This window comes from Gambusia affinis, linkage group LG09 (assembly GCF_019740435.1).
Source record: "Gambusia affinis linkage group LG09, SWU_Gaff_1.0, whole genome shotgun sequence".
NCBI classification, from domain to species: Eukaryota; Metazoa; Chordata; class Actinopteri; order Cyprinodontiformes; family Poeciliidae; genus Gambusia; species Gambusia affinis.
Genome location: NC_057876.1, coordinates 3,649,234 through 3,673,423, shown reverse-complemented (window position 1 = coordinate 3,673,423; position 24,190 = coordinate 3,649,234). Strand labels below are relative to the sequence as shown.

The window sequence follows — 24,190 nt, the reverse complement described above, 5'->3', positions numbered from 1 at the left end:
TTTATGTCCTGACTGCTCTACTGTCAGTAATCTGAAGAGAGCAGCTCCGCTCTACTGGGTACACACAGGCTAATTAAAGCTGACGCTTTAACAATCACAGTGTTGTGATTTGTTATTCATGAAAATCAAATAATAACAATTAAACTATCTGATATAGGTTACTTGCTGCTTGCAAGCTTCTATAATTTTCAATAAAATCAACACCCGACCTTGGAAAGCGAGATCAAGTCGCCTCATTCTGGATCACAAATCAAATCCTCAATCATCATTGTATTTACAAGTGAATGCCTCAAATGCATTTAGTCATAAATTTAAGCCGAGGAAGCTAATTTGTGTCCAGAAGCTAAAGTCGTTTTGTTTTAGGAAGATGTAAAAGACACAACAGATTCATTTCAGTGTCTTAGGAAGCAACGTGTCCAAACAGAAGAAAAGGACGACAGGCAGACATTCAAACACAGGGTAAAGTGTCCTTGGCTGAGAAATGTGCAGTTGCTAGCCAAACGCTGGCAGAGTCAGGAGATTAGCCTACTTTTCTCCAAAACAATAGAATTATGCAAAGACAAGGGATCCAAGGCATGAAAGGAGAGCTGGCTGTCTGGAAACAGCTGGAGGACGAGAATGTGCCGGAGATTTTAGGAATCCTTGCTACATTTGCCTAATTTCCTGTGTTAATGCTCAGCATATTGGCCTACGTTCTAATTTAGATCCCCCCAAGTGTTTTCTGGGAAAGATTCTCAGTTTGAACAACCCCAAAAAAAGTTAAAAGATGGATGAATGGGACAAGGAAAAGAAAGGATATGTCCCGGTGTTAAGCCATATTCTCCAGTCTTTGTGATAAAACACAGAAGGTTGGAAGTGGACTGTAATATACAAAATAATCTTGTACATAATTTTTCCGGTACCATCTGAAGGGTCCAGACGACTCCATGATGTTCACACTGACCTCACCGGTCTGGAGCAAACCCGAACGCAGGTTTAAACATGCCCAAAACCTTGAGCAAGTTCCAAACCAGGAGTCTACAAGTCCAATCTTCAAGAGGTACGACCGCACAACGGTTTTACTAATGTTTTGATGTGTTTGTTCATTCTTGTGTTCTGTTCTTTGTGCATTTTAATTTATTCCTTGTCAGGCTTTTTCCCTTTTGGGTTGTAGATTACTTGAGCCTGAGCCGTAGTCCACAGAGAGCCAGATATCTAGGGAAAGAAATGCATTTTGGCCTTTCATGTAGTCCGCTCAATATTACTAAAGCTGATTGTTTATATTAAAAAAAAGAAGAGGTCTGAGAAAACTCCAAAATTGTGTTTTCATATGTTGATGGAAAAATGAAGATTCCTGCACAAACAAATAATGCACCAATATATCCACATACTTGCTTTGACACGAATCCCAGTCGACATGATCTTGTGTTTTATTAACTTTACAATTTAATATAGCATTTAAAAGTAGTTCAACCTACAACCACACAAATGAACCTACTGGCGCCATGTTTAATTCTTAACAGCAAGTTATGGTTGTTTTGAAGCAATTTGATTGGCTGACTTAGATTTTAGCTGTGCGCCACACTGCCCCCTATAGGTTTGGCATGTTTAAAGAAATGCTTGGGCGGATTTGTCCTGGTTCATGTGGATGAAAACCTTTCTAAAACTGAAACGATGTGGTGAAGATATTTGTTTTCATAACAAGCCAGCTATGTGTGTACAAGACCTTAGTTCTGTCCCCTTAGAGTAGAATAGGCCTCTCTGTCACAGCTGTTCCACATCACCTCTGATTAGCTCATCTGCTTCCTTTGACATTTTCCACTCCTACCACAGTATTTAAGCTGGAGATGTGTGAAATAATGTTGAATGGATTTTTTCTTTTCTCTCCCGTTACTCCGCCCATCATCCTTGACCTGTTGACTTTGTTTCAAGACTTTTAAGGTTTTTCCTTTTTGAAGCCTTCGACATGCTCTGTGCCTCAATCCTGCTTCAAAACTTTGTTAATGTTCTGCTAAAGTTGGAAAAACATAATTTTGTAACTGCGGTATTTTTATTTAAAAAGAAACAACAAAAAAATTCACACATAAATAACTTTGTTCACCTTATAAATCATTGAAACATCCTCCTCCCCCTACTTCCTGTCGTTCTCTTTGTGGTTTCTGCCAGTAGTAACAGCCAGTTGTTGATCACATGACTCGTGTGATGCGAATGAAGTGTTTCCATTGCAGCAGTTTTGTGAAATACACTCATTTCAATAGAGCTGGGAAAAAACTCATTGTAAAAAACGAGTTTTTTCAAAATAGACGCAACTTTAATTGTGGGCAACTTTAAGATTGATGGAAACGCAAATAATAAAAGCATATTTGATGAAAAACCATAATTACACTCTGACCGTTTTCATTTGGACTTTAGTGCAAATGAACCTTCCTAGAAGGTGCCAAAGTTTCATTATTAAAAAAGAATAAACAGTAAATAATAAAAACGCCAAAAGACTCTCTATCCTCACCATGGACATTTCCTCTTACAAGAGCGTCACGACAGATTCGGAGCCGGAGGCGCTGCATATTAATTGCTTTTCACAACATTCAGTATATGTTCTAATTAACCTAATTTAATGGACCCGGAGGGGCTTTTATCATTATGTTTCTTTTTGTTCTTCAATAAAAAGAACAAAGTTTAAACTTTCTGATCTGTGAAGAGTACGTTTGTATTTTACATTTAAATGTTTTTTTAAGATTTATTTCGTTTTTTATTGTTGCACTAAAAACATGAATCAGCTTAATAATTTAGATTCTACTCATTATATGAAAAAGTGGCTCCCAGGAACCTGGCTGCTTGGGGCACATCGCATTTTTCATCTACTGCCATCTGATTAGGACAGAATTTCAAATGATATTTGGCTTCACACGACTTTCAAGCTGAAAAATGAAGAAATATTGCTCCGCCTCAACAACACTGTGACCTTGGTTGGCTTTAAAAGTCTATGACAGATCTGCTTTGCTACCTAAGAATAGATCTATACCCGTTTTAAAGGGCCCTGGTTCCATCCACCCATCTGAGAGCATATGACGATTTTACTTTATGTGAATGGGATTGTGTCAGATTTAGACACTGTATTTAGCGAGTTGCTAATAAATGCTAATAGTCCCATGCAACAAACACATCATACAAAAAAAAAAATAAAAAATACTAGAATATCATTACTAAAAACAAAGAAATACACTAAAAACAGCAGAGAAAAAACAAGTCCTGTTGAATGTGATTTGCAGGTAATGGAGTTCAAGTTAAAAATATTAGATTTAGCTTAAAGGCTGAATCAAAGTGCTTTGTAAACCTTATAATCGACACCAACAATGTGTCAGGAAATAGTGAGTGAAATAGGAAATTCCTAGAAGGTGCCAAAGTTTCAATGATCTGAACTCTGATTAGCTGAGATCATTAGCTAGGTTTAGCCGGGTTAGCATATCTAACCTACAAAAAGACTAGTTTTAGCTAGGTTAAATTAACTAACCTAGCTAAAAAACTAGTTTTAGCTAGTCTTTTTGCCAAGTTACCATAACTAACCCAGCGAAAAGGTTAGCTATGCGCTAACCATAAACATTAGCTATGCTAAAGTACCATGGTGAAGATCGGCTAACAACAAAAATACTCTCAAAAGAATCCATATATGACATCTGATTTGCATGTAGTTGACAGGTAAATCAACCCATGTCTCCACATCGGAGCTCAGTTTAAAAATATTAGACTTAGCTTATAGGTAGAAGTGGATGTTGTCAACAAAAATTCGAAGAGATGACTCGTTTTATTTGTGTTTTCAGCTGTGTGCCTGTTGCATCTGATGCGTTTCCATTTGGGTTTGGTATTCTAATCATCATGATCTGTTGTGTTTATGCTCGTCTGAAATAAAAGCTTCCAAATGCGGCTCATTTCTCTTGCCGATTTGGCAACCTTGGTTTAATTTGACTTCTGCACCAGAGAGATAAAACCTTCACTTTCTTTCTGTGTTCTGCTCTTTACCATCAGTTCGTTGAATTCATCTTTGCTCAATAAGCAAAAAAGACAAAAACTAAGCAGAGACAGTTTGTACCTGAACTGCTGAATGTACCTAGGCCTATTGAGCAGAACAAGGTCTTTTAGTATTATTCAGAATGTGAGGACTATTAGTGAGGTGACACCTGAGGAAAATGCTGTATATTTCTTTCCTTTTCCTTTAATAGGTTGAAATACACGCTCCGCCTGCAGCGCTCTCTGTTCAAACCGGCTCATGAAAGGCCGTTCGCAGCCAGCCGGCAGATGCCTGTCCTCTGGCCAGGCGGAAGTGAAAACGGGCTTTAATTTGAATGTCTGAACATATCCGATATGTTTACCAGAAGTCGTCGAGTTGGGCTCCTTTTGTCAGAGAACATTAGCTGGTGGCACAATGGCTCGGCCCGACAATGGCGGAACCTTTCAGCCGACACGTTTAATTAAACTGGCACTTTCTCCTCAAGCTTTGTTTCCCTTTCCTCCTCGTCTCTGTTCAGACTGAACTTGCTCTGCAATTAGAACATCAGCCGCTCTGCAGGTCTTCTAATTAGAAGGTTAATAAAATTCAGCTGAAACTGCAAACACCCAGCCATCAGTGGGACGCTGTTTTTATGTTTGCTTTGAATTACAAGAAAGCTATGATCATGTACAACCAAAATCTACTTGTACATGAAAAGAATAAAGTTGAGTTGAGGAGTTTTCCCAAAATTTCCACTTATTTGAAAGTCAATTCCTGCTAGATGTTCAGTTTATTTACAGGCTTCAGATTTATTCTCATTGATCCCTGGATGTTACTCTGTGCACATCATGGAGAATCTCTGGAATCTCAGCCGTATCAGATTTATTTAGAATGATCTGCAGCACACAACATTCAGGCATAGCATTAATATTACTCCTTTAAAGTGAGCTAGGTGCAGCTAGTGTTGCGTTGTCGGTTCTGTATGCAGGTTCTGATTGGTCACTGGCAGGATCGGTCCCAGCTGGAGCTCATCAGGCGCCAATCAGGACAAGCATTTAGAGGAGCGGCTTGAGGCAGGCCAGATCTGCAAGTGCAAGAGTTACATAAAAAGAAAAAGTAAATTATAAAAGGATTCCAGAATGGGTTATAGTTAAAAATGATCTGGAGGAGCATAAGAAGAGCCTGGTGAAATTGATTGCTTTATGGTCCACATATACATAAAAAAAGAACAAAGAAGACATAAAACATTTTACTTTCATACCGATGTTTCCAAAGACGATGCGACAAGGTTACAATATGACTTTATATGATCTTGGAGCTGCACAAATGACACATCCACTTGCATATCAAATTTCTCCTGAGTGTCTGGAATGTTCTGACGTGCATAACAAAACATCTCTGATCTATACAGATTGCTCTAAAACAGTGCTTTACAATTCCAGTCCTCAGGCCCTCCTGCTCTTCATGTTTTAGATGTGCCTCTATTCCAGAGCAGCTGATTCAAATGATTGCATGACGTCTTCTGCAGCCACCAAGTGCTGCAGGAGCCTGTTAATCACCTAAAGATTCAATCCAGGTGTGTGGCAGAAGGGAAACGTCTAAAACATGCAGGGTAGGAAGACCAGAGGACTGGACTGAGAAACACTGCTCTAAAAGATGTGAATAGTCCTCAACACAACCTTGTAATTAAACAGTAGTTTTCCTGCTTCCTAAAAAAAACAAACTACGATCCTTCTAAATGTTCTTTTTCTGGGACTTCTGGTTCTGATCTTTTATAGTTGGCTATGCTGAGAAGTTCACTCTAACTGCTTTTAGTCTGTTTCTGCCTTGTGAGACTGATGTCTTTACTGATCAAACAACAAACGATTGTGGAAATCGAGAGTCTTTTTGGTGTTTTTATTCTAGAACAGGACTTTTGTTTTTTTTCACCGTTTCCAGGTTGAGGCAGTTTCTTTGTCTGCTAAAGTCCCTCTCTGGCTTTGGCTAAAACTCTTTCGCAAGACACTGACGCTGGAGAACATCGGAACCTCAGTGTCATCCGGTACAAATGGGGATGCACATGTTTCTGGATATTCAAGTTCTCCAGTGGATCCTCATGTCTCCTCTAGTTGATTTCAGTAAAGGACCACTCCACTTCCACAATGGCATCTGCTGTGTTATTGAAGCTGCATCTCCTTTGATCAACTGTTGCTTCCAGCAGAGACACCAACTCACCTATAAATAACAATATAAATTCTTACAGATAATCTCATACAACACCATCAGTTGACATAAAGCAGTACTATGTCAACATAGTACAGAATACACAAAAACTCACTAGGGGTTGCTGGTATCTTTTTCTACATGTAATGAAGCCAGTAACAGAATATCTTCACTGCCAGCAATTAGTGCAGAACTTTCTGTTTTTAGTCACTATTTGCCCCTTGTGTCTTGTTTAGGCTGAGAAAGGTGAGAGTTTTGAACCTTGGGTTTGGCAATGTCCTCACTGTGGTGATCCTTATGAACTCTATATTTGCCACATGTTCACACTTCAAGCGGTTGTCAGACAGAGGTCTTGCTACATCATCGCTGATATTTGCAGACTTTGCGAGAACTGAATGGCGCAACATGTTCATCAGGGGTACAACCTTGGAGATTGAAGGGATAAACACAGGGGAAGCACTCAGTGTGGTTACATCGGTTCCAGGTGTTGAGGGCTGCTGCCACAGGTTCTTTTAGCTGGAACAGACATATTCTGACACACGGTATGTGCTGTTCCAGTGTGTCCACATCAGTTACAAGGCTTTGTGACCGTCTTCCCATCTGTATCTGGATGCCTTCAAGCGTTCCCTTCTCTGTGGCGCTAGAGCGGAAATAAGCCACTATTCGTTTAGCGTTCACACGCTTCACCGATTTGCCTGAAATAATAATAATTATAAGTCATAGAATTGTTTAATTACCTGTAACTACATTTTGAAAATAAAAAAAAAAGGGAACATTTTACTTGTATTTGTTCTGAAGCCGGTAACAAAGTGTTTGTAAGTTATAATAAATGTGTCTGTGTCCTCTCTGTTGCAGCTAAAGTAAAAATGACTGCACAATTTACAACACTGGTTCTGCACCATTTAAAATGGTGCAGAACCACTGTTAAACCTCTGAGTGTTCTTTTTAAAGGATGCCACGGTCATAGTTTGTAGTGATGATAACCCAAATTCAGTAAATGTATTTCAACTGAATACCAATTGAAGGAAGACTTACAGGAACAGCTTTACCAGTCTAATGTACCAAACTGGTTTCCCGGTGCCACAGGCACTGGAGACCAGAAAAATCCCACCAGGTGGGAGGTTTATGAGTGACATTAGAAGCAGGTGTGTCTAATCAGGAAAATGCAGATCAGCTGGTCAGGAACCTGAGAAGCGAGTAGGTAGCTGTTAAACAGAGGAAACAAAAGAGGAGAGAACAAAAAGAACTCACTAAAAATCTAAAGCAAAACAGAATAACATGAGAAAATCGAAGAAACAAAAAATAAATTTGGTATGGAACACCTTTAGTGACAAGCTACTGAGATATTTATAAATATAGGCAGTAAGTTTTTGTTTTTTTAACCACACAAAGGAAAATGCTAAAGGCACACTGGCAAGATTGACTGCCGTGCCAAAACACAATTTAATAAAATGTTGAACTAAATCAAACAAAGGTCATGTTAGGTTTAATGAAAGCTCTGCAAACACAAAATTCCACTTAAGATTTTCTTAATTTAAAGAAATAATGAAAGTTGTGTAAATACCTACTATAACACATTAGGGTTATATCGTTACTTTGAGATACATCATTCAAAAAAGAGATTTTATTCTTGAAAATTAGTGTCAGAGCTTTACTCAGACATGATTTTCTTTTAAGACACATTTGTTCTTAAGCTTTTTGTTGCTTTTGATAAAATGTTGCTTTATACAATAAACAACAATAAAGTTCTATGATTTAAAAAACATTTAAGGAGTGTGTTTTTATTTTAGTCGGCCTGACAAATAAAAGTTGATGACTGCTGACTAGTCTACAAGGATCTGAGATGAAATGATGGAAGGAAAAAATCTCCATGGACCAAAAGATGACAAAAAAAAAGAATCCTTTTTTCTGTTTTCCTGTTTGTTTTGATGTTAATACACCTTAAACCACGCTCATTAAGATGTTTCCCAGCCTTCTGGCTAAAGCTAACACTAATACCTATTTTGCATAAAAGAATAAACACACACCTTATCCCAACCTCCCACCTGTTTACTCACTCGACTCTCCAAAGAGCTGTTGAACCGGTTTTGTTTTGTGGAAACTTTAAGAAACATTCTCTTGAAAAAGATTGAGTCCAAGATTTGAAAATGTGTAATCACTACACTGTGTATCATATTTTTTTTTACTAATTAGGAAATTTATTAAATTAATTTTGAAGAGTACAAATCAAGCCCCAATTCTCAAACATCAGCAGCCATGTTTCCATGTTGTTGTTTTTGAATAACTTCTTCAATTTCTAAAGTTTTTGCAGTGGTTTGAGGTTGCTTGTACTTTTCTACATAAAGAGTCAAGGCTTTAAAGGGGAGATGGAAACATGTTTGACATCATGACATGGTGAACTGTCCCATCAACCGGTGGATTTGTGCCTTACCAGAGGCATAAAACTCTGAAAGTCCAGGCCTGTAGTGTGGAGGTCAGATTTCTCTCCATTTCTCTGAGATGTGTGGTTCATGCCGATTGGCCACCTCCACATCAGAGGTGTCAAACTCTGGCCAAATTTGGCCCCCATTGTAATTATAGTTGGCCCTCGAGTCAATACTAATGACTACTAGAGCTGGTATATACAGCGTATTCAATGCTGATACTAGAAATCCCATAATGCTCTGCAGCTGTTTTGGTGCCAACAAACCCCTCCTCTGACAGTTGTCATAGTAACCTCATCCCAAAAATGACAAAAAAGGCAGAAAACATTAACTTTGTTGGCAGGTGGGAGGCTGAATATCTGTTCACATATGTAAAAGACAGACCTGCTTGTCTTGTTTGTGGAGCCAATGTGTCTATAAAGAAGGACTATAACATTAGACGACATTATGAAATGAAGCATCAGGACAAGTACAAGGACCTGGACATGACTCAAAGGGGCCAGAGAGTGGAGATGAAAAGAAGTTTGGTTTCACAACAGAACGTGTTAGAAAAAACCCACATCACAACGTGAAGCTGCTCTAAATGCTAGTTATATGGTGGCAGCAGATATCGCAAAATCAGCCCCACTCTTTAATGAGGGAGAGTTTGTGAAAACTTGCATGATGAAAGTTTGTGACCGCTTGTGCCCAGAGAAAAAAAAGTAGCATTTTCAAATGTGAGCCTGAGCAGAAACACTGCAGCTGATCGCACCTGTGATCCGTATGACCAGCTAATGGAAAAGGGAAAAGATTTTGTGACTGTGGATGAAAGCAGCATAGCCTGGTGTGCATTTCTCTCTTTTTCCTCTTTATTTGCGATGATTCTAAAGTTTGGTTAACCCTCCCATGGTCTTAGTGAGACACTCAGTAGGTTGGACTGCAGGGAAACGGGGTCGTCCCATCAGACCGTCAATTCCCAAAACCCCCCGCAAAAAACTCATAAATGGTCACCCAGGGTCAGTGCTACCCTACCATAGCTAGTAAATGCCTAAAGCTAACACATGAATGAAGATGACTCCCAACTGGATTAAGGATTATCTATTACTTTTATTTAAGTAATAGATAAAAATGTAATTTGACTTAATTGCAAGTAAAGTTACCAATGTAAAATGTTACCTCACTAAAGTTATTTACTTTTTTACAAGAAGAAGAAAGTTCCGGGATCTTAACCAAATTAAATTATTTTTACTCATCAATGGATATGACTTAAAATTTAACTGATTACTCAAAAACAAATTTGAGCAACTTAAAGTACAAACTGCAGACAAATTGAACTTAATTACAGTAACGCAAGAAAATGTTAGTAGCTACTTTCCACCCCTGGAAACAAGGAAGTTCTTCAAGAGCTAACAAACAAATTTATACACACACACATATGCACCCCTCCCACACACACACACACACACATATGCAGTCAATTGCAGATATTATCTTTGAAATACCTACAGCTGATTTATTTTCCCTCTCCTGTGTGTCTCATCCCATTACCGGCCTCCTCAGGGCGCCATATTCATGTTGTTCTTTCATTACCATGAGCTTATGCAGATTTACATGAATATTGAGGAAGGTTCAGGTCCTAAACCTCAACTGCTCAAGCAATAAAACAAATGACTGAGTGTGTGTGTATGTGAGAGAGATAAACTGAGGTGGCACTTGATTGTTCGTTTTATGAAAAGTATTTGACACCAGAGCATACCAGCTCCTATAATCTATCTCCCACCTCATCAGCCTCGGTCAGGTTTGTGTCGTGGCACATTTGCATTATGGACTGAAATTACGTTTATGTCGCTCATGTGAAGCTCTCTCACACACACACACACACACACACACACACACCTACAAACCATTACAGCCCCACCTTACCAACAGGGGATGTGTGTCCCATCCTGACTTCTGTTTCTAGTTAGTTGAAAAAGCTAAAATAAAATTTATATTAAAGCTCTATTACCTTAATTTGACTGAAGATTTGACTTTTAATCATTTTTGTAGAAATTGCCAAGAGGGGACCTGGATCTCTGAGTGATGTTTACATATCCAAAAGGAAACTTTAACCTTCTGCAATAGAACTGTATTTTTTTGACCTAAACAGTATTTGCTAACTACAATGAATTACTTCAACTCTTTTAAGAAATTGATGCTTTAACTTGAGCAATATGTAACTAGGATAATTTTTCTATATTAGATTTAGTTTATTTATTTTATTTTCCATTTTGTTAGATTTAATTTTATTTAAAGGTTTAATTAAAATCCTCCTTTCCTTAATTTATTCAACAGCAACCAGACGAGAACAACATTGTTCTCGCGCGGGTTTGACGTCATGTGACAGCTGCACGTCAGCGTCCTAAATTGACAGCTACGGTTTATATGGCTGCTAATCACACCTTAGGTAGAAAACGCTGTCGGACCCTGACGTACAGACGGGTGATTAATCAACCGAACGTTGTAAAGATCACGGTTGGTCAATTGGCCAGGTGTGTTGCAGATCCCTCGATCAAGGAGTGGCTGAAGGGTCTAGAATACAGCAAGGATTGTCTGGCTTCATGCTGACCAGACTGGCCAGCTAACCTTTTAAGAGGATTCGGAAATTATAACACCTGTCATCTGAGAAAACTCTTCTGAACGGGTTGGAGATTCATCTCAACAAGTCTTCACTGAAGGAACTGGATTATTGTTTTCCCTTTCATCATCAACAAAGACTGGTTGACTTCCTTGGTATAAGGAACCTTTTTGGACTCTAAAGTGTGAACTAATTTGTATATATTGTAAATAATAATACAATTCACCAATTTTTGCACCATCTAGCTGTCTCTGTGTTTTTACAAATTGCCACCTCCTCCAGCAGACGAACCTAGTTTTTAAGGGATCACTTGGATTGATTTTAATTTGGATTATTTCAAATCCTACTAATCCTAGAATGCAACACGGGTTACAAATATCATTTAATTCTTTACAATACAAATATTGCCCAAAAAGTGAAATTATGACCACATACTACTTAAGTAACTAAACCCTTTATTATCATTTCACACTCAGAAAATTCCTCTTCAGTCGGTGGAGATGAAGGCAGCGGGTCACTGGCTGTGATGTCAGGCAGATCTGTGACCACACTCTGCAATGTTCATGTCATTGGAAGTTTCAGGGCAGAAATTCATTGAATGGCGTCCATCCTGTAATAATAAGTAGTGAACAAATGTCTATGTCAAGTGACAATAAATATATTTAGCCAGGGGGATACAAAGTAAGACAAAATCTCTACTGTGGAAAAATCTTCAGTCTCTTACAGAAAATTTATGTTCTATTGCTTTAACCTACTTGAAAAGAATTACTTACTTTATTTTGATTCTCAAACTCAGCGTTGTTCGTGGTTCCAGTATAATCAGGCTGATGTGTCAAATTTGTAAAAACAGTTAATCAGTTTTCATGAGTTTCCTAAGACAGAGTTTTTAGCCCATAACATTAAATATTATATTTAAAGCAATGGTACTCACAAGAATGCCTGAGGGACTTCTTCAACGGTGGGACGTTCTTCAAGGGATCTATTCAGCATCCGGGAAATTCTATCTTTTTGGCTGCTCCATTTTTCCTCACATTGAAGAGTGAAGTTGCCCATTTCAACATTATTTAATATCCCAAGGGGATTCCTGGAGTATGGTGTTGCCTTTTGAAAGGGATGTTGGCCATCTGTCAGAATGTAATGCACCAAGCATCCCGCCCCCTCAAATGTAACAGATTACATTAAAACAATGCTCTTTAACAGTCGTAATCATAACCTTTTTATAGTAAACTGTTGACAATTAACTAGCCAAACAATACAGAGTGAGAAATAATGATGAGCAAAAAACAATCATGATATGCAGCTTAATTAATATTTTCAAGGTCAACATACTTGGACTTCTGACTCCTTCTTGTATTTGTTTTCTGCAACATACTCATAACTCATCCAGGACAAAGTTACAGCCATGTGTGAATACATGGTGGTGTGTGGTGGGTCTAGTTTTCTGCTTGCCCCAAAGTCTCCAATATATATCTTATTGTTTATATCTGTAGACAAATAAAATTCAAATTTGTCATAATTATCACAACATAATGTTATCAAAATGTGCATTTTTGTTTTTGTGTGGATAAAAGTACAATACAGTTTGCCCCTTAAGCTTAACTGCACAAGATGTTTTCAGGCTTCAGATCTCCATGCAAAATTCCGTGTGAGTGAGTTCCTGAAGTCCCAGCAATAACTCCTGGCAAATTTCCAGTCTCCACTGGTCAGTCCGGTTTTGTCGTTCAGGAAAATCCTTAGTTTCGATCAGCTCCTTGAGATTATACTCACAAAGAGGGTATAATCTCAGTTAAAGTTGCGAAGCAGCCTCATGCGGCTACGTTATAGCATCCGCCATCCGCTCAAGCGACAACTTCCAGTTCAAAAGCACCGTCGTCCATTCAGCAATCTCTCAGGTCTCCAACTTGGACTTGGTTTGCACCTCAAGGCCACCGTAGGAAAATCCATTTCTCTTTTTCCATATGTGAACTAATACTGCCCCCAAGTGGCTACTTACTGAAATACAAAACAGTCTGCTCACGTACGACATACTTTATATTATTTGTAACCAAAATGACTGAATCTTTGTACTCTAATTCACAAAACACAATTAGTAAAAAAAAAAACAACCAGATAATTAATATTTACAGAATTATCATATATTAACATGGCATATGTCCCACAGATGCATTGTTCTGTATTTAATGGGCTCCTTCGGTGTTGTTAAAGGTTTTGTGAGAATTAATGTGTATCTGAACAGCTGAGTTGATACTTTCTCTGGTCACTTATGCAGATATTAGCTGCGTAAGTCAAGCCCACCTGCTCCCTGGTGTACAAATACTGTGGAGCAGATCGGCAGATATAGCTGATGGATTAACGTAGGGTCGCAGTGGAGTATCAGAATTCGTCTGCAATATAGACTGTGCTTTTTTAGGAATACATATAGTTACTTAAGTATGAACAGTTACCTGAAAAAAAAAGGGGCAATACTTCTTGGTAAAGGTAAGAGCACTTTATTTCCAATCATATCTAATTATTGATTTGACAAGTATTAATTTTTTTTATCAGTAATTTTTCATTTATTAGTGTTGTAATTACATACATAATGAGGGTCATAATCACAATGCTCAAAGCTTAAATGGGCGTTATTAAGAAAGGAATTCTTGTCGTCCATCACAAAGTTTGTCCAGTTAAATTTGGGAAGAAGGGCGGGGCTTTCTCTTAGTACCGCCTACTTTAGCTTTGGTCTTATATAGTCTCAGATTTGCAGACATTTTCTTTTCTTCTACGGGCAGACACAGAGATGTAGGTATTTTATGGTATTATTTGAATAATAAGCTAATGTTTTTATTGCGTTTCATCTTTATAGTTGTTATTATCTATATATTTTGTGTTTTCTAGAAAATGGCACATTTTTCTCCCTTGAAATTGCCAAAACTGAGCGACCCAGACTATAAGGAGCTCCAAGACATGGAGCCCCGTATAGTCTGTGTAAGTATATTAGTTGGTAACTAATTTTAAAAAGTATTTTGTTTAGGAATTTGTGTACGAGGTTCTGTAGTTTTAAGTAGTTCAAATGGCAGTAATTCTTTTTTGATATAAAAACATACCTGTGAAGTTTTAGGTTAGTAACGTTCCCCTGGAGTGGGGACATGTGGAGGGGGAGGGGGGGCCGCCATTAGACTAAGCAACAGATGAACGTAAGTTCACGGAGTGGGGGGAATACGGAGAGTTTACAGGTAATTATTAAAAAGCTATAAATCATGGTGGTTTCCAGAAGGGCGGTGTGGATTCGTGTGGGTAATTTAAGTGTTGCGTTTTAATTGTCAGGCACGTGTGTTTCATGTTGAAAGTCTATGTGGATTGCATCTAGGATTGTTGCGGTGCATTTCGTGAAGTAGTTAAATTCTTTGATATTGCATAAAAATATAATTACAATATTTTTGTTGAAGACATAAGTGCACAATTGCTGTTCTGCTATTACCTTCCTAAACATCACCAACATAATAAATGTAATCTAAATATTGTATGTAAAAATAGACAAAGTAAGAGTCTTCAAACACAGCAAGGGGCTGCTACAAATGTTTCATCGTTAATTTTTCTGAACCTAGAAAGTTTGCAACACGTTTAATTACTCGTTTCACTGCCACAGGACAGTTGCAGAAGAATCCTGGAATAACTTCTGCCCCATTGCATCCATCTGCAATCTTAGTTTTTGGATTGAAGACAAGGTCATCAATTTTCTTCACGTCAGGCTCAGACTCCAGATTTTCTAGTGAGCTCTTTCAAATGGATTGTTTTAAAGTTGATTAAAAAGAGCTCAATTAGATAATAGAAAACCAACCAAATATACAGAACAAGCCCAGCAGAGACATAGTAGGAAAATTTACAAAATTTCTTCAGCGAATGTAAATAAAGAAAGAAACTTTCACGCATCCTAACCTTCTTTTCCATCTGCTCATTGCAAGAGGATGCAGCAGTCTAAAACAAATTACAACTACAGTATTAAATTAAATTAATTATGCAAGATTACAATAATTTGTTTTACCATTAACAGTATTTTAAAATTCTACTTTGCATTTTGAGTTTTAAGATGTTTAAAGGAATTTATGGAGATTTGCATAGGACATTGTAAAAATCATAGATGAAGATATAATCTCAACAATTTAGGATATTTGGGAAAACATGCCTTGAAGAAAATAGAAATGTATGTAAATAAAAGTTACATACCTGTCGCCATTCACAGTTAACCAAAGTCTACTTCTTCTCCTGCAAGTATTTTAGTGACAGCAAATCCACACAGATTGGGTCTTTTTGGTCACAGAGGCACAAACACAAATTAATTTCAGTCAGTTTTTTTAAAATGAAACAGATAATACATTAACAAAGAGTGACTTCTTGGTGAGACACTTACGATTTTAATTTTGCTGTTAGGTTTGATGTGATCATCATTTATGAATATTCCAAGTCTTGTTTGCATCTTTACTGCCATCAACGCAAAAGAAATAAATAAATAAATTTATTTTGCACTTTCACAATTCATAGTTTGGAGGTTCATGCAATTGTACTTACCAGTGGGTTTGTCCTTGGAAGTTGTAAAAAAATAAAAATGCTGCATCTTCATTTGAATAGTCTTTAAATAGGTCTTCTCCTTCAGAGCCAGTGATGTGTCTTCCAACATATTCCAGCAGAAATTCTCCTGGCTCAATGTTTTTGGAAGCAATAACTCCATACATTTAGGTTTCCACATGCACTTTACATGAAAGCAAAGACTGCAGCAATATGCATTTCAGTATCCTATTCAATAGTAACACAAATGGGGTCCTTTAAAAATAGTACTTACTTGAGGGTATTGAACAGAAAATGTTATATTGTCAAACAACACATACCTTTGTCTTTGTTGATAAATTTCTTCTGAAATATGTCTTTGTCCTTATCAGAAGAAATTGAGTGCAAGGCCTCCTTTTCGGGACAAACTCTTTTGGGTCTCATTTTTTTCCTGTGAAAATGTAAATATATGTAACGTAAAAGCAAACTCAGCCAGAACCCAAAAGGCAGCCAAGACAAGATGATTTACAAAAATAATGGTGTAGAAGGGTGTGGTCACAACGTTGGGTCAGGGAATGGGGGATCCACAGTGGTCACCGGTCCAGCCGGGGAGGGTTGCGTGAAAAGACAATGGGAGATCGGGGTGGGGGGGCAGGGAGGCTCAGGGAACAACCAGAAGACAGGGACAAAATCCACCAACCATAAGCTGAGTCGTGAAACGGTCCAGGGTCATACACGGGAAGGTCTCAGGCAATGGAAATCCAGTAACCAGAAGGCAGGAGGCAGGGTCAGAGACAGGAAAGGTTCAGCAACAAGACTTCCAACAGCAGAAGGATTAGGCAAAGATCTGTGGTCAAAACCAGGCAGGATCAGAAAACTCTGTGGAACATGAGACAAGGCTTGAAAGCTGTGACGGTGCCAACAGACGATCTCATACTGAGCTGGTGAAGAACAGCTGTTTAAATAGGAACCAGATCAGTGCAGGTGAGGGTAATGAGTAATCAGCCCAATCAAGGCAGAGCTGAAGGGCTGAAGACATGACATGACTTGCCTTATAGTGCGCACCACATTAGAAGGCGCATAGAATAGATGCTACAGTAGAGGCTGGGGTTACGTTATGCATCTATTAAATGGAGCTGCGCTAAAGGGAATGTCAACAGTCAGATAGGTCAGTCAAACTTTATTAATAGATTACAAACCAGCGTTATGACAACTCTGTTCACTTCCTAAATGAATAAACATCTGTTTTATTATTTTCCCCGAGGTAAAGGCAGTGACGTGGTAACATGTAGAGCAACAGTTATATCACATAGTGGAGGGAAACTTCTCCTCGATTCAATAAACACGTAAAAAAACAGTCTGATACTGTTATGGTAAGTCAAACGTTACTGCAATAACAATATTATGATAAGTCTGTCCTTATCGTTTTTAGTCTTCAGTCAAATGTTCAAATGAATGGACAAAACACTGAAACACATCAAACACAGAAATATTGGACAGGTAACAAAGACAGGTCTTGCTGTAACAACCACATCTGGGTAATATTTTGCAGTTTGAGATGTATGGTTTTAATTTCAATAAAATTCTTGTGTTGGGTTTTATTATCCGATGTGTTTGAACTCCTAAGAGGAAATTTAAATCTGCTCAAAATGGTTTGAGACTGCAGACACTGCATTGCGTAAATAAAGCATTTAAGCTATAAGGAACTTCTTTCCAGTCTTGTCAAAATGACAGTATCAGTCTGAATGGTATAACAAAAATGCTGCATCAAGGTGAAAATACACAGCTCCAGCTTCATATGGATCAATTTGGTTAGCTGAAAATTTCTTTTGTAATAAAAAATTTACATATAAATACATGCAGGATTTTTTTTCTCCTTTTCTTCCTTTTGAAGCAACTCATAAGCATTTGTAAACTCATCCCCAGTTTCCTTCCATGCTTGTATAAAATGTTGTTTAGGTCACTCACTTTATCGACATTTCCTACAGCCATCGTCAAAACCTTTATTCTATTAATTTTCTAGTGCACACTTTCAACATGTCCTCATTAATAGCCCTCTTAGTTGCAATCTTTTCCCAATATCCACAACTTTGCTTTCTGTGGTGATCGATTGTTCCCCTGCAGTGCAAAGCACCTTCATTCATAAAGTTAATCAGCTGATTTTATTCACAGGCCATCAGTGGTCGGCTCAGCTGCCCAACTTTGCACTTTCTTTTGAGTATTCAGTGAGGTTTTCCTACTTGTCATGATAGCAACAGAAAAAGCTAAAGAGAGATGGCTGGATAAAAGAAACTGTTGTTCTAACATACTTATGGCACAAATACCATCTACATTATACTAGCTACACTGCAGGGCATTATGGGCAAATACAACCAAAACAAATGTGTTAGTGTAGAGCTAGCAGGAGGAATGGTTCGTAGACGAACGGCGAAAGATAAATCCTACAACCGATAAAATCTGATGGCAATTCATTTTTTTTTACATTTTCTGAAGAAAGAAGTTGTGTTCTTCTTCAAAAGCTTGTGTGTTGTTTCCTTCAGTGGTTTTTGCTGCAGCGCCACCACAGGCGAGGAGGGGAACAGGTTTTTCAGACGGTTGGTTCGATTGGCAGTGCAGCGCGAAAACCAACTGCACCACCTGAAAATGTAACGAACATTGCAATTTCGGTCCCCAATCAGATGTGAAAACACCCCTCCAAAGATTTCTATATTTTTCTAACAGGTTCAGAGCTATGAAACGTTTTTTCCAGTTAAGATACCATCAGTATTACTGATTAGGACTTTGATGAATCTGTTTCTTCCCGTTCTGCCAGCACTGAGACGTTAACGGCGTGGTCCGACTTTCAGCCGCACAATTTTCTCACTGCTGAGCTGCAGTAGTTTCCATTTTCTTTTCTGCTTCTTCCAATTCATTAAAACAAAGAGCTAATCTTTGCTTCTCAGTGCTTGCGTCTGGCAATGTTAGGATCTCTTGAGTCTGATCTAAACCCACTCAGCTCTGTGGGAGGAAAGCAGACCCACACAAGGACAATCCCAGCTGATGTTTTAATCTCTGTATCACCGTTGTGCCACCAGTGTGTTCTGTATTTGTTACATAGCTCTCTGTGTTTTTATTTTGGTCATTCATTGTACGCAAGCTGTCAAAGGGACCTTCTTTACTCTAAAACTAGCAAAGCCAAGCTGTAAGAATGTCGTTTTTATATGGCTCCTGTTTTTTCTCCCCTTGCTGAACCAATGTCTTCAAAGCTCAGCTACAGTCCAGTGAACCCTTAACTTCCCATAGCTGCTGTCAAAGAAATAACCAGCTGCTCCAGGATTGTATTTTTTTCTTTATTTTTGACCTAACTGGTATTTTCTTGTCTTTCAACTCTTAAGTTTTTTCTAGGGGTTCGCCTTAGTTGGTTCCAAATCTGAGTGTCTGTCGGGAGATTCAATTGTACCATTGAGTTTTTCTGACTGAATCCCAGAGTTGTTTCTGCCATCCGCTGTAAAATGGCAGATTCTCTCAAGACGCCGACATGCTTTCTTTGGCTTTATGGTCGACTCCTCTGATCTTAACACGCGCATCTCGTTTTTCCTGAAGTTTTAATGCGCCTTGAGATCCGAACAAGGGTTAGAAGTTGCTTCAGTTCACTGATTTCTTTGACGTTTTAGATTTTAGAATTGTCATCGTATCCAGTCTTCATGTTTTGACATTGATTAGATTACACTGGAAAGCTGTGAAGATCTGGGAATTGGCTCAACTGGGTGTCATCTTTATCTCTCCTCTCTGATTCCTGTCTTAGGCTTTTAATCTCGTGAAGCACAGAGATGCTCCTGCTTTGCTGATTCACGTTGTTTCAGACTCTACAAATTGTGATTCTTTTCTGCTAATTGAATAGACACCTTAGAAGACTTTTTTTGTATTTACATAAGCTATGAGTATTAATATGGAATTGATAAAAAAATAACCCAACAACAATATGTTCTGGTACCATTACCTGAGTTTTTCTGCTTCAGGTCATCATTCTGGTGTAAGCTCCAAACGATTTCTTCCCATCCTCAAAGTACAGTGTGTCCATTTCACTAAAACGAGCGAACCTAAAGTCCTGTTGCATTAATCCTGTTTAGCACTTTGATTTCAGATTTCGCCAACACAAACTGCACAAACTGCACATCCAGACCTCCAAATTGATTTGCTTTAGAAAGTGGAGAAAATCTTTGTGTTCTGAGGTTGACCTCGTTAAAAACCTGAGAGCAAATAACTCTCCTACAAATAATAAAGTAGCTGACTGTCTGTAATTGGCTCTTCATCATTGTCATCTTTCTCTCCTCGTCTCTTAAGCCGTGCAGTGTATGTGACGATGCGTTAGTTTCAGATGTCCACGGTGGCACTTTCAGCCGCGCAGCAATCCGATAACGACTCTTCGGTCCAGACGGCGTTGATGAGTTATGTGAATTATATTAGCGGGCAGCGCCATATGTTGGTGTGATGCTGATGCATAATGGGGTCTTCCTTTATTATCTTGTGGAATTCACACAAGCACTGTGGTGTTGATTTACGGCTTAATGGCTTCTTGCATTACTATCAGTGAGTGCTGCAGCGGCGTCACAGACTGGCCCCCTGTGAGTGTGACGGCATTATGCTAGGGGTTGATTGCAGAGTGTGCAGCAGCTACTAAAGGCGGAACGCTCCAAAAGTTTTCTTGAATACTCTCTCTGACCTTTTCTCAGAGTATTAAAAAAAAAGAAAAGAAATGGAAGCACTAAGGATTTATTAGTCATATTTCTGTGGTAATACCTTATCACACGGATTGTGACTGTGCAACTCAGGAGGGCTTTATGTATTTTCACCAAGAAGCTGCATGGTAATTCTTGGCTGGCTCTGTTTTAAAGATATGAGTCAGTTGTTTTTTGTTCTTTTCCTGATTCTCTTAAAGGACATCTTGCTGACGCACAGAATTTTGAACAGCAAGAAATCCCTTTTTCTTGTTAGTCTGTCATGGCTGTGAAATCTTTGCATTAATATTTTTAAAGTGTGGTTTTTGTTGCCTTCCATTTGCTATCTTTTCCACTTCGGCACTAATTGTTAAATGATTAAAGATTAAATGTAAGTACCAAGTTAGTTAAGGTAAAACTTTCTACTCATTGCTGTCTCTCATGATTTTACGATAGTTGGATGTTTAACTTTACAGTTAGCCTTGAGAACTGTTGAGTTGTTGGAAAAGGAGGGAAAATAAAAAAGAGGGTTCAACTATCCTGGCACCTTCTCTAACTTGAATAACTGGACTCAGACAGTTGAACCCAGAACCTTCTTTTTTTTATTTTTCCCTCCTTTTTCAACAACTCAACAAACAGTTCTCCAGGAGAACCTTAAAGTAACAATTCCAAACTATTGGAAAACTCAGTCTAGACCACAATGACTGGAAAGTGTGTCGCATAAGCAGGTAAATTACTCAAAGTTGATGTTTGTGATAGAGCTGATGTAAGATTGTGTTGCAAATAAATGTGGACCTAAATTGTACTCCGGCTAAATCTGACTGTTGCCACAGAAACATCAATTAAAGCCTGATTCTTGGTTGTGTTTATGAAAACACTGTCTCCTACGACTACTTTACTCATAGACACCATTGCAGAATTTTTTTTAATATGTTTTCATATTAAGCACCAGAGTACACGGTATTTACCTGGGAAGTGTTTCACTGATTGGCTGAGGGTTTGAAATCCAGTCACAGAGCAGGATTGATCTTTATTTTTTTCCTTTATTTATCCAGATAAACCCCATTGAGATCCAGATCTCATTTTCAAGAGGGACCTGGGCAGAAGTCTGCAATACACAGCAACCTGGTTACAACATTTTTCTTTGGTTTGGCTTTAACATTAAACAGACATTTTGTTCATAACAAAGATAAACAATGGGCGATTGTGTTCTTTGTGTTAAAGTTAAATTGGTTTTGGTTAAAGACTAAGATGACATAAATAGCATTTAAAACACCAAACTCTGCTCGTAGCATGTATAGTTTGTTTATCGTACCTCAGCCATTTCAGTTTGTGCCTCTTTAGCCTCTTCACAAGCAGTTGTTTTCATGAAGCTGCCATTTTTTCCCCCAAAACATAATTAGATATCATTATTTCAGTCCTGTGATTGTTTTTCATTACAGCAGGGTTGGTGTTTCCAGTGCCTCACATTTGAAGGATGGCTGTTAATGGCAGAGGAGATGACACTCGCAAACCGAAGAAATTAAAGCTCCGATTGTTTACAGGTTTCATAATCATTTGCTCTTCAAATCTGAGAAGGAACCCACTGGCTGGTTTTAACTATCAATTATCACTTTGAAGGTTGTAATTTTCCTTGCGTATTCTGATTCAACTCAAACAGGGTTTGTTTGAAGGAAATAGCCACAGACAATCTGTGAAGTCTGTTTGTTTTTCAGCACATATCCAGAGTTTTTCCTCCCCTCCGCCAGGATACTGAGGCTAACGTAAATGATGTCACTTTTGTTTTGTCATGATTAACACATCAGTTTCCCTCTGACTCCCACTACAAAATCTTTTCTGTCAGGAGTATTTCTTGACAGACCTATTGCTAGCTGTCAGACTCTTGTTGTTCGGCACAGCATTTGTCTGCCTTCTTGGATTTGAAATTCAAATTTAGACGGTTTTCAAAACACAACAAATGCAGTATGCTGTGTATGCAATCTTATTAAATGTTTTCAGCTCTCCATCTTACACTGCCTATTCCCATGACCCTCTTTAAAATCACAGTTCCACTTCAAACAAACAAACAACCACAAACGTAACGTCCATCACGCAGGTCCATCTGCTGCGGTCAGGGCCGCTGTGTGCTTTTGGTGCATGCAGCTGGGATTGTGGAACAGAGGAGGCGTGGCTGACAAACAGCACATTCACCTGAGCCTCATGCAGGCTGTCCAAAAGCATTCAGCGTTTTAAAGAGAAGAAACATGTGTTGTGCGCCAACTTCAACATGCCAGATTCTGCAGATCAGTGTCTCCCCTCCCACTTCAAAACCAGAACCTTAATGTTTAAGTAACTTTTGTTAAAAAATATGCATATACTTTTTATATAAAAAATGTATTTGTTGAAACTGCTTCTATGTCGTGACAGTATGGTCATATAGGATAAAACAAACCATGTAAATCAAGCACCTACTAAATAATCCGACATTGTCAAATATTGATCAAGGGAAAAATTCACACAGACTTTAGCAAAGTGTCCTTGTATTGGTATTTCTCACAGCCACTTCCTGTGAACGTCATCAAAAATCCAATCGCTTTCATATCTGAAATACACTCAGCTAACCAATGTGCCGAAGTCAACATGGGATATTGATGCTAACGCATCTGTTAGGTCCTTCTGATGTCACAAGCGTCCATGCTGGACTGCCCATGTGAGCTGGTTTGAGATGAACCCCTGCTATCAGTGGTACAAAGGAAGCACTGAAGGTGGCGGTTCACAGGGCTCGGCTCATTCAAGCCGTAATACGCATGACAAATGGGTGAGTGAGCACAAAACATAGATTTTTGTCTGTGGGTGTGTGTGACAACCTCATTAGAATGATTACACAGATTATACTGCTGCGCCATTAAGTTACATAATGAGGCTGCTTTAGGTGACAGCAGCAGGGCACGGAGAAATGATGGGAGCCACTTTACTGCACCTTTTCACTGTTGGTGTCACATCGGGCTGAGAAGCACCGTAATGTTATATTTGCTCTGTATGACACTGATATCGGCGTTATTTTAGTTCAGTGGAATAGCTCGAGTACAAAGGGTACGATTCATAACGCTTGCTTTGATTTAACGCACCATTAGCCAGCGGTAAGCCTCAGAGAACGATCCCTTTTTTCAGACCTAACATTTCAGACCTAACTTTTTAGCATCAGCTACTTTATAACTTTCAAGTTGAAAGACCTGCTTTTGTGCCTGATTGTGTTCTCAAGACGGGACTAACTTAGCTTGTAATTACTTGTATTTTATCACATTATAGCCATTTACCTATGAATGTGTTTTATGTGAAAAACCAACACAAAGTAGCAAAAATTTGTAAAGTAGTTGTTGTCTGAAACTTTCTTTCCATTGTCGGGTGATGGGCTGAACTTTGTGAGAAGTTACAAATTTTGGATTTAGTTTTATAAGCTAGCTTCATTTGATCTGTTCCTCTTAAAGATTCTGCTTGGTCACTAATGGTAATATCCGTTGTTGGGCACTGCTAGCTAATAAGTTAGTAATGCTAACCTGAAGCACTAATCATGAACATTAGATATGCTAAAGTGCTATGCTAATATGGTATATATAGGATAGTGCTTCAAATCATATTATATCTGCCCTTGGAAGACTACAACCCTCAAGTACTACTTTAATTTTAACATAACTTACATGTTCTATTATTATTATTATTATTATTATTATTATTATGAGAGCGAACGTGAGTTAAGGAAACAAAACTGCCGTGTAAGCAGGTTTCACCTCTTCCAAATAAGAAC

At 38.4% G+C, this 24,190-nt stretch overlaps 1 long non-coding RNA gene across 1 annotated transcript; it reads right to left on the bottom strand.

Moving 5' to 3' along the window:
- Window positions 1-11,663: 11,663 nt before the first annotated feature.
- LOC122836915 lies at window positions 11,664-13,106 on the bottom strand. The gene is made up of 4 exons (XR_006371663.1): window positions 12,515-13,106; window positions 12,117-12,286; window positions 11,959-12,009; window positions 11,664-11,795 (listed from the first exon to the last, which is right to left on the bottom strand). It is a non-coding gene; the product is annotated as an uncharacterized LOC122836915 (long non-coding RNA).
- Between the last annotated feature and the right edge of the window lie 11,084 nt (window positions 13,107-24,190).